The sequence below is a fragment of the Cariama cristata genome, unplaced genomic scaffold (assembly GCF_000690535.1).
Source record: "Cariama cristata isolate BGI_N322 unplaced genomic scaffold, ASM69053v1 scaffold24479, whole genome shotgun sequence".
NCBI classification, from domain to species: Eukaryota; Metazoa; Chordata; class Aves; order Cariamiformes; family Cariamidae; genus Cariama; species Cariama cristata.
Window position 1 is genome coordinate 61,128 of NW_009634408.1, and position 10,138 is coordinate 71,265.

The window sequence follows — 10,138 nt, forward strand, 5'->3', positions numbered from 1 at the left end:
AGAGAGCTAGATTTCAGGCATTAGTTATATTCTAAGACTCTATGTAAATTAAAACCCAACCCAATTGTGGCAGAGCAAATGCTTAAGACTTAATGCTACACATTGCAATGATATTCCTGAAATAAATGCACTCGAACCACTAAATGAGTAATCTGTTGCTCATTGGAACTAGTTACATTAGACTAAACTGATTAAAGGACAATTCAGTCTGACACGTGTATCTGTAGCAGTAAAGCTGAGTTGCTTTTGGCCATGGATGTATAACAAGTAACACGGAGTTATAGGAGTTGCATAGAGCAAAGTACCTAGTGCTGAGGACTCAATGTCCGCACCAGAAGTATTTCAGAAGGCTTTTACTTCCAACTAGTTTTAGTCTGATCCCATAGACTAAATATTTATCCAGTAGCTGTTGAAGCACATCTTCTGGTTTGGTTTCATCTTCTCTGAATTTGCTCTGCAGCATGAATCAAAGCAAATGGAGATAATTGCAAGATTGCCTTCAAACTGTTTTACTGATTAGTACTAAAACACTGATACCAACTGTTACTATGGGCTTGCATTTGCTATGATTGCAAGGATGCCACAGTACTGTAGGTCTCTGGGAATCTCCTATATACTTCCCAGAGTCAGGAGACATTATGACGGGCAACATTTTGGAATTGTCACTGAACTGTGCTTGATTTCTCTAGGATGAGTTTCAGAGATACACCTGGAAGAAGGTGACCTGGATTGATTTGTCCACATTGGCACTACCTGTTAGCAGTATCTCAGATGGTTGTCTTGTAGCTGATAGACTGTCATAAACAGAGCTGTAATGAAGCCACAGTTAAAGGTAAGTCATCTATAGACTGGAGATGGTGGGTGAAAATAGGAGTCAAGGCACCTGGAGGCTCTCAAGGGAGCTCTGTCAGCATCTTCCTGCAAATCCTGTTTACATGAGCTCAGTTTTTTCCCAAAACCACGGTGAAGCCTTTCTGTAAGAGTGAGGTGATTTTCACTTGAATGGTAAAAGGAATTTTTGCTCTTTGATCTTGCAGATGAGATGTATCCAGTGCAGAAAATCTGTTATATTTGGGACTTCTCTGTAAAAGAGTTCAAGAAAGTTGGGTGAGTGTCAACAGCTTGTTACAAAACCCTTTGCGGTAGGGGACTCCCTTGGTCGAACTTTCTCCTGTTATCCTAGATCATTAGAAGACAGCAACACATGTCGCAGCATACACCACAAGTTTGGAGCTGGCCTGACAAGGGAAGAACAGAAGATCAGGTACAGTCTATGTATGAGTAGATGTATGAGCTAATTATGACAGTATGACCTATTAATTCTTCCTTTCAAATTCATATGAGCTTCTTGCTACTCACCTTAGTCGTAAGGCAGTACAAACTGTGTGGGTGACATCCGGAAAGGTGCAAAACTGTTACCCCTCACACTTTATTGAGCTTTTTCTGTTCTGAGTGATGCCAGGGTAAACAGCACTGGTTCCAGCTGGGGTTAAGGGCACAGGAAGGCATGACTGGCTTCCTTTGCCATCATCTCCTTAGAAGCCCTCCAGAGCCCTTATCACAGGGTTTAGCAGCAAACTGACGATCTTTTCAGTAAGGAAACAGTAAAATTCTGCCTCTCTGTAAAGTCCTCACAGATACAATAACTTCCTGACAGATTTATTTGTCCTGGTCAGCCATGTGGTGCCCTCAGGACTTAAAATTTTAGATAAGTGTTCATGTTATTTGGGTGCACAGTTTTCCACATGAAGTCTTACCCTACGTGACTAAGCTATAATATGGGGAACTCTTCTCTACCTTCCTACAGGCAGCTGCTGTGTGGGCCTAATGCTATTGAAGTTGAAGTTTGTCCTATTTGGAAGTTACTTTTTAAAGAGGTCAGTAAGTCAGACTAGCACTTGGTGGGATAGGTATGAAGTTTTTTTAAGACTTCACCTGGGCACTCTGGGATGGGCTGGTTGATCCTTCATAGGCATAAGCCATGGAGGAAAGTTGGTGAACCTCCTTTTTGGCTATTAGTACACATTCCTGGCAGAAGGTTGCAGAGAAGAACATGAAGCTAGGAGGATGCTTGGTGCTGCATACTTACAACAGCTAAATGTTTCCCTTATGATGACTGTGTCCCTTCTTGGAGAGCAGTAGTGTGGAAGACTGTCCTCCTCTACTGTAGGCTCTTATTCCTGACTGAACATCTCCCATGAGCTGGGACATCTTGCCTTGTGACTGAGCATTGATATGCATCTGGAGTGCTCATGGTTTTTGCAACTTCTTGGGCTGACCACAGCCACATCAGTAACTCTGTCCTTTCATGTAGGCTTTTGATAATGGTCTTTAGTGAAATTTTATTGGTACAACTAAGGCACACGTGTTCCTCTTTAATAGCCTTGTAGTAGTAGTATAAAGGTAGTATAAAGCATTAGAGAGATGCTGCTGCTGGGCTTGCTTGTGGCCTCAACAGCAGTGTAAATTGAGTGTGCTTTAGAACAGAAGAAAATGCTTGCAGAATGCATATTTTTTAATCCCTTTATTCACCTAGTAGCTTCCTTTTCCCCTATGACATAGACACAAGACAATTTTTTTCCTGCATAAATAAGGACACACTGCAAGACTGTTCCTCCTCTACAGAGGACAAAACAAACACATCTTGTGAATAAGACAAGAGACATTTATGGATGCTTATTTGCTGAGTTTGCATATAGCAATGCTGGACATACTTTCTTTTTTTTTGCCAACCTGCAAGCAGAGGCTTTGCATACAGGATACTGTCATGTCATCTGTGTTCACTTTAGTGGACTATGGATGTTACATGAATGTCTTTAAAATGGAAAAGAGCTATGAGTGCTAGGTCTGCAAGCTAGTATGTGTCTGAACTTTAAGTGGAGCTTGTTTGAAACCTTACAAAATACATGAAAAGCTCCAGGGCTCCTGAAATTGGTTGGATTTGATGTTACCAACCTTTCAGTGCCCTCTGGAGATGGTTTTGAAGAGAACTCCAGTGTAGCACTCTAAAAAGTTTATTTAATTTGAACTTTGCACTTCCATCCAAGGCTGAAGCTTCATGTTTGAAATATTAATGGTGATGCCTGGAGGCAGACTGGTCCTCATAAGGTTGTGATATTTCATTCCAGATACAGCTTCAGTGTCCGAAGGCTGGCACCCTGATTTAGTGTCTGTCTCTTTGTCCTACTGAATGTCGAAGAAAGTATTAAATTTTCATTGAGGGACCAAATTTGTCAGATGAATAATTCATTTCAGCTCCAGTCTTTTTGCAGAAAGCTCTTTCAGTGGCTATTTTAGTTATACCAGTTCTACAGAAGAGTCTGTCTCTCCTTCAGACAAGCCAAGTGGTGAGCAAATCTCTGAAAAACTTCATCTAATTCTTTTGTTGCTAGTTAGCTACCACAATAACCAAAATTATATTCTTAGACTTCATTGGGGTTTGTGGCCTGTTTTATTGTAACACATTAAAGTGAGTGATGACTGGTATTGTAAGGCTGACACAATGCAGAGTAGCTAAAAGTATGGACACACAAGGAAGTCAAGCTTTCATTTTAGCTGTACTCTGATTATGGGTGGCCCCACAGACCATTAATAGTTCTTTACCATTTTTAGTTTTTCAAATAAATATCATATTCACAGTGACTTTCTTAAATCATAAAGTATTAAAGACTTTTATGGTAATTCAGGTTTGTTTTTTTCTCCTGCATTTGAGTAGTGTCTCCTGTGTAGCAATTAGAATCAGAAACGTTAAGGTCACCTTTGTTAGATGGCTACCGTGGGAAACCAACTGACTTAAAGGTCCCTTAAGTCTGACTTTAAGTTCCCAGCATAGTTGCTGCTGCATAGTAACTGGTTAGCGGCAGCGTTTAATTATAAACACCACAAACTATGAGTAAGCTGGTAAGTTAGAGCTGGAAGCTATTAACGCTCTAAAACAGCAATGAATGAATGCTGCCTTGGAATGACAAAACAGCCCTTTAAATTGGTGTTTGAGACTCTTGAACACTGTAATGAAATGTTCTCACCTCTTCCCACCACTTGATCTCTCCTGACATGTTATGTCACAGAATCACAGGATGGTCAGGGACCTCTGGAGATCATCTAGTCCAACCCTCCTGCCAAAGCAGGTTCACTTACAGCAAGTGGGACAGGATCGCCTCCATCCCCTGACGTGCATTACATTTGTGTTTGAAGATTTTAAACCCCTTCTGTATGTTCCAAGCCTTCACCCTCATCCTGTGGCTGAGCCAAGGCTACATTGAATATTCAGTGGCCATCATAATCCTGTCAATCATTTCTGTTGGCTTAGCCACGTACAACCTCAGATGAGTCTGCCGCGCAGCCTGCCAGATCCCCATCCTGCACTGCTAGCAATTTCATCTCTCACAGACACCAGTAGCTATTTATATGCTCTTTCTGATTATTTTTTTATTGCTGTGTATTCTGCTGTATTACTACAGATTTATTCATAGAATCATATGAATCATAGAATGCTTTGGCCGGAAGGGACCTTAAAGACCGTCCAGTTCCCACCCCTCTGCCATGGGCAGGGACACCTTCCACCAGACCAGGTTGCTCAAAGCCCCATCCAACCTGGCCTTGAACGCTTCCAGGGATGGAGCATCCACAGCTTCTCTGGGCAACCTGAACCAGTGCCTCACCATCCTCACCATGAAGAATTTCTTCCTAATATCTAATCTCAATCTTCCCTCTTCCAGTTAAAGCCATTTATTGCTATAGAAGAGTTAAAAAGATCATACCTATGGGTCTTGAACTTCCCAAGAATTAAAGAAGATTGAAGTCTGATACCTGGCATTTGTAAGACTTTATAAAGGTGGACTATATCCATGAGTCTGGTTCCTACTGTAATTTCAGGAGGATTCACTCCTCTTAAGGTTTGCCAAATAACAGCTCTTAACAAAAAGAAACATGATGCTTTATTTCTCAAATTTGTTCAACACTTCTGTCACGGATACAGCTACTTGGAAGAATTTTCTAGTAGACTCAGCTCATTCACTTTTTGACCTAAAGCACTCGCCTGTGATAAACCTGAAACCTTCAGTCTCTATGGCAAAGGCAAATAGATTGAGCTGAGCCTTACGCAATGCTTGCCTGCCACTGAGTAGCTTCATGCAGCCAGGTGAGGTTCCTGGTGTTTCCTGCTGGAATTGCCAAACACTTTTGCTGGGAATTTGGAAAACAATTCCTTGCTTTCTGAACCCACTTTGAACACGCTGGGAAGGCAAAAATCACATGAAGAAAGCATACAATAGTTTCTCTCTTTTCCCTATGTGAATGAAAGTATAGATGGGGAAGAGCAATAGGAACAGGAGTCTGGCAGGCAATGTTTTAGTCTGTCGAGTCTGGATATTAGGTATCACATTCCTCTGTATTGTTAAGATTTAAAAGCAAAAAGGAACCGGGGATTCCTGAATCCTGGTAAATGTTTTGATAATCTTCAGGAAAAATATATGGGTTAGAGGATGGCATTGAGAATTACAGTTCCTGCAGACAGCATGATGTGATTAGAGGTGGTGGCAGGGGTGAAGGGATGGCAGCTATGGGGTGCACTGACCTGACTGTCATGCTCATGTGCTGCTTCAGAGCCAGGCACAGCTTGCATTGCCTCCAAATCCACTGCTAAAATCATGGTTCCTGCACTGAATTACTGGGGAAAGGCAAGATTCAGCCCTTTGAAAGGTTCATTGAGAAGGTGGTATAGCAAACTTCTCTGTGAAGTGTTGCCCAGGAAGAGGCAATAACTTGCCCTTCCAGGAGCTGGCTTTTGTTTGAATCGACTGCTTTTCCCTGGGTTGGTAGAGGCAGACAGCACATTGCCTGTGTAGGTCCCGGTCCCCTGGACCCGTGGGACTTTGGGCAGTGTGTGCTCCCTGGTGCACTGTGCTGACGCAGCACTCCTGCGCACCCTCTGCCCTGCCAAGGGCAGGCTTTTATCGCTGCCTCATGTTGATCTCAGCCAGGGCTTTGTGAATAGTTGGGGCTTTTGCCAGCACAGGTGTGTTGGCTGTGAATCACGTTTTTGTATCTCTGACTAATATCTGTAGGATGACTAGCACTCCCATGTTGAACGAGCACTTGCATCTCTTTGAGCGCACCTTTGTACTTAAAAGTGTGGGTGTCTGTCCTGGTATTGCAGAGCATGAAGAACAGATACGGTCCATTCAGCTTGCTTTGGCAAGGCTGGTTTTATTGTGTGACTGATAATTTTGGCAGGAAGAATTACAATGTTTGGGGCCTCCGGATATTCTTCAAATTGCCTTGACATCTTCACATGAACAATACTAATGAAGAAATTCACACTCAGGGATTAGTTTTTTGCAATTGCAACTTTTAAATCAAGATAAAGCATTCTCTATAATGGCCTTGCAATGACAGTTGACTTCATCATTATCTCAGGATATGTAATTGTCTGAATTAAATTGCAAAAACTGGCAAAGCAGAGACACCCAGCTAAGTTAGAATTTCTGTTTTTCTTCTTGCAATGGCAGTTGTGATAGCCGTTACAGCTTGGTTGTCCAGTTGGTAGCCTCCTAGCAAGGACAGAACTGTTGAGCACAAAGAAACACACTACAAAGGGGCTGTAGATAGCAATGTTGAAACGAAGGAGATTTACTCTGGCACAAAGCAGGAGTAACCCCTTGAAGGTCAAGGGAGATACAGCAGCATGAATCAGAAGCAAACAGAAAATTAGGTCCGTGTTGCCACAGCAACTTGTTCTAGGTTGACTCCATGAACTTGCATCCTGACTTTTAACAGTCAATGTGAAACCTCCCCTGGATAACTCAGCAGAGTTCAGTTTCTGTGATGCTAGTGTGATCACCGAATTGTAACCTACTGCCTCACTTGCGTATTGGTGTTTCAACACTGCAACTGCTTTCCCATCAACAGCAGTCTACCAAGCCGCACAACCTCGTTGAGGAGCACGACAAAGTCCAGGTTACTGTCTGCTCAAAGACCGAAGGTGAGTCATCTGTGTCTCATTTTCCTCACCAGCCTGTATAATTAACTAACATGTTGAAATGGATCTGGAATTGCACAGCTCCTGTTGATTTCTGCTGCTGAAACGTGAAGGGTGAGCTGCAGGGAGAATGGGGCAGAGGGAGGTGAGACGGGCAGGGCGGTGAGAAGTGTGGGCGCAGCCTATGCAGTGCGGTAATGATGCATCTGTATCATTATCTGTATCTGTGGCATCTGTAATGACACAGGTGAACCTAGTAATTTGTGTTAAGAGTTGAGAACAGCTTGGAAAATTTAATTTCACAAACAAGCAACTAGATAATAACTCTGGCCTTCTGAGATATGCTTCCCTGCTCTGCTATAGGCTACTTTCACAATCTTGTCAAGTAGCTTGTGAACGATTTTCAAGGAGTCTAGATATATGGCTCTCACCGAGGTATGTGCTTGCTTTCTTGCGTGTGAGTTCGCTGCCCATAAAATAGGGGTTATAGCTATTTTGGCCTCCCAAACATGTGGAGATGGGCAATTGCTAGGGTGATGGGATATGTAAAGGCCTTGTATAGGTTTTCTTGGTCAGAATGTTTTATGGACGCTAAGCAAATGAAACTGAAGACACCCACTTGGAGAGTGATGTTTAGACAAGAGCTGATCTTTGCGCTGCTGCTTTTCAGCCAGTATTATTTCTAAGAAGCACTGGCCTTAAATCATGCAGTGTAGAAGTTTAGCGATGTTGTGTGTGCCTTGAATTTTTTTTTAATTGCCTAGAACATCTGCACAAGCGAAGTTCATTTTTGTATTATTCTACAGGTTGCAAAGAGCTGGAACCTTGTTACTTAGTCCCTGGAGACAGGTTTCTTTTAGATAGAAAAAAGCTTGCTCTCCCATGTGATGCTGTCCTGATTGATGGAAGCTGCATTGTGAATGAAGGGGTGCTCACAGATGCAGCCTTGGAGTTTGAAATGCTAAGGCCCTGTGCAGGTTCTGTGTCAGGGAGATGTCTCTATCTGTTCTGACAGCAAATTGTTTACTGTTTATTAGAATAGTTTGTAGCAGGAGGTGGAAAAACTGTGGCTTGAATAATTCGCAGTTGTCTTGGGCTTTTGAACACTGCCATTGTGTAATATGCATTTCTTACCCACATTAAAAACAAGTAGAATTAATATACTGTCAAGAGTAGAAATTGAAAATACTCAAATATACACTGAATATGTATTTTTTGAGTTTTTGGATTCTGATCTTGCAGCAGTTCTGTTCAAGCAGGCAATGTATGAGCGCAGGGTCAGTGTTATACCTAAACATCAAGTCACTACAAGGCATGAACTTGGTTCAGGGGCAAAATTTGACCCAAGCTCCTGAATACAAAATGTTCAGAGAAACTATCTGATGTACTCTGAAACTAAAGCTTTAACGGCTGTTGCCATAAATCCACATGTGCAAGTACATAAGCAAGCTAATTAGTCAGGCAAGCTTGAGCACCTAAAGGGTGCTGTCACTTTCTAATATGCAGAACCTGATAAACTACTAAATTCCCTTTAAGTGAAGCTGCACGCTGTTGTTCTTAGGTGAAAGCATTCTGGTTACTAAAACCCCCTTGACCCTCACAGAGAGTCCGATGCCCTGGAAAACCCACAGCGTGGAAGTCTATCAGAGACACGACCTCTTCTGTGGGACAGAAGTCATACAGAGGCAGCTGATGGGCAGAGGGGCCAGCGAGAGCCATCGTGCTGCAAACCGGTATTTCTTTTACTGTTTGCTTAACCAGCAGAGGGAAAGCGGCAGCCCCAGAGGCTGTTAGGAGAGCTGGCTTCTCTTTGTAGTTCAAGTTCAGCACAGGTCTGCTTTCCCTGAGAAGTGTTTGTTGCCACCTGATGGCTAAGGCTTGTGCAATGTTACCTGTTTTTGAACAACTCCGATGCGGTACGATGCTGCTATGTCATATACGCAATGTATGGTACATGTCTTCACGCAGGGTTCAATACAGCTAAAGGTGACCCGGTGAGATCCATCCTCTACCCCAAGCCAGTGAACTTCAAACTCTACAGAGATGCCTTCAAGATCATTGTAGGCCTCTCTGCCATTGGTGTGTTCGGACTCACCTACACTGTGTGTGTGTTCGTGCCCCACAGGGTAAATATGAGGGATGCCTCCACGCTGCAGGTGCCAACCCTGAGCCCTCGATCGCTCAAGATCCTTGGAATATTGTTCACTTCTGTAATTCAGTTTTCAGGTGCCAGAAATGGGGTCGGGTGTGTGTGTGTGTGGAGATGGACAGAACAGAGCAGAATAAATCTATCATCCCTGGGGCAGAGCTTGCGGTGCAGTGTGGTGCTCCCAGGCAGGAGGGGTCGGACCCCCCGAGAGCGGCAGTAGCAGGGCAGGGAGGCTGTTCCCACCCTGTTGCCCCTGTTGCTCTTGCTGTTTGCAGAAGCCGGTGGCTGAAGTGGTGGCTAGGGTCCTCCTCCTCCTGGCTGTGCCTCCCGCTATCCCTGCTGCCTTGACAACAGGCACTGTTTATGCCCAAAGGAGGCTGAAGAAAAAGATTTTCTGCACCAGCCCACAGAGGATTAGATCTGCGGGCAGATCAACCTTGTTTGCTTTGACAAAGTGAGGCGTTTCCTGGGGCACTGAAAGGTGCTGAGGACTGCTAGGAACATAGGATTTATTTTTTTTTCCACCTCATCTACCCTGACCTAGCCATAGGGAAAAATCCTCTACAGGTGCCCATGCAGCAGAGTCACACTGCAGGCAGGAGGCTTTCCTTACCCTGCCTGGGAGCTGGGGAAGGACCTCTGGGGATGTGCAAGGGGGAAGGGGTGGCCAATAGCAGGGTAACTAGATATTTATTTAAATTTAGACAGGCACGCTGACAGGAGATGGACTGGACCTGTGGGACATCATCCTTTCTGAGGGAAGCTGGTAAGGATTTCACTTAGCAAGAACTGATCTCCAGTGTGAAGGTACTGCCCAAACATCTAGTTAGGAGGGAGGCAGTTGCAGAGGATATGGAGAGACAGCAAACAGCATGCAGCAAGAGACGTTCGGGTACGTTTGGGGAGGCAGAGTGCAATGGGTGTCCCTGCTCAGCTCCTTCCCTTTGAGGAGGGCATCTGGGTGCTGCTGTGGCAGGGGGGGGCGGCAAAGCAGCAAGTAATTCAACACC

General features: G+C 43.9%; 1 pseudogene; it reads left to right on the forward strand.

The window, feature by feature from the left end:
- The window catches only part of LOC104167034, a 34,168-nt pseudogene that overhangs the window by 5,491 nt on the left and 18,539 nt on the right, over positions 1-10,138 (forward strand).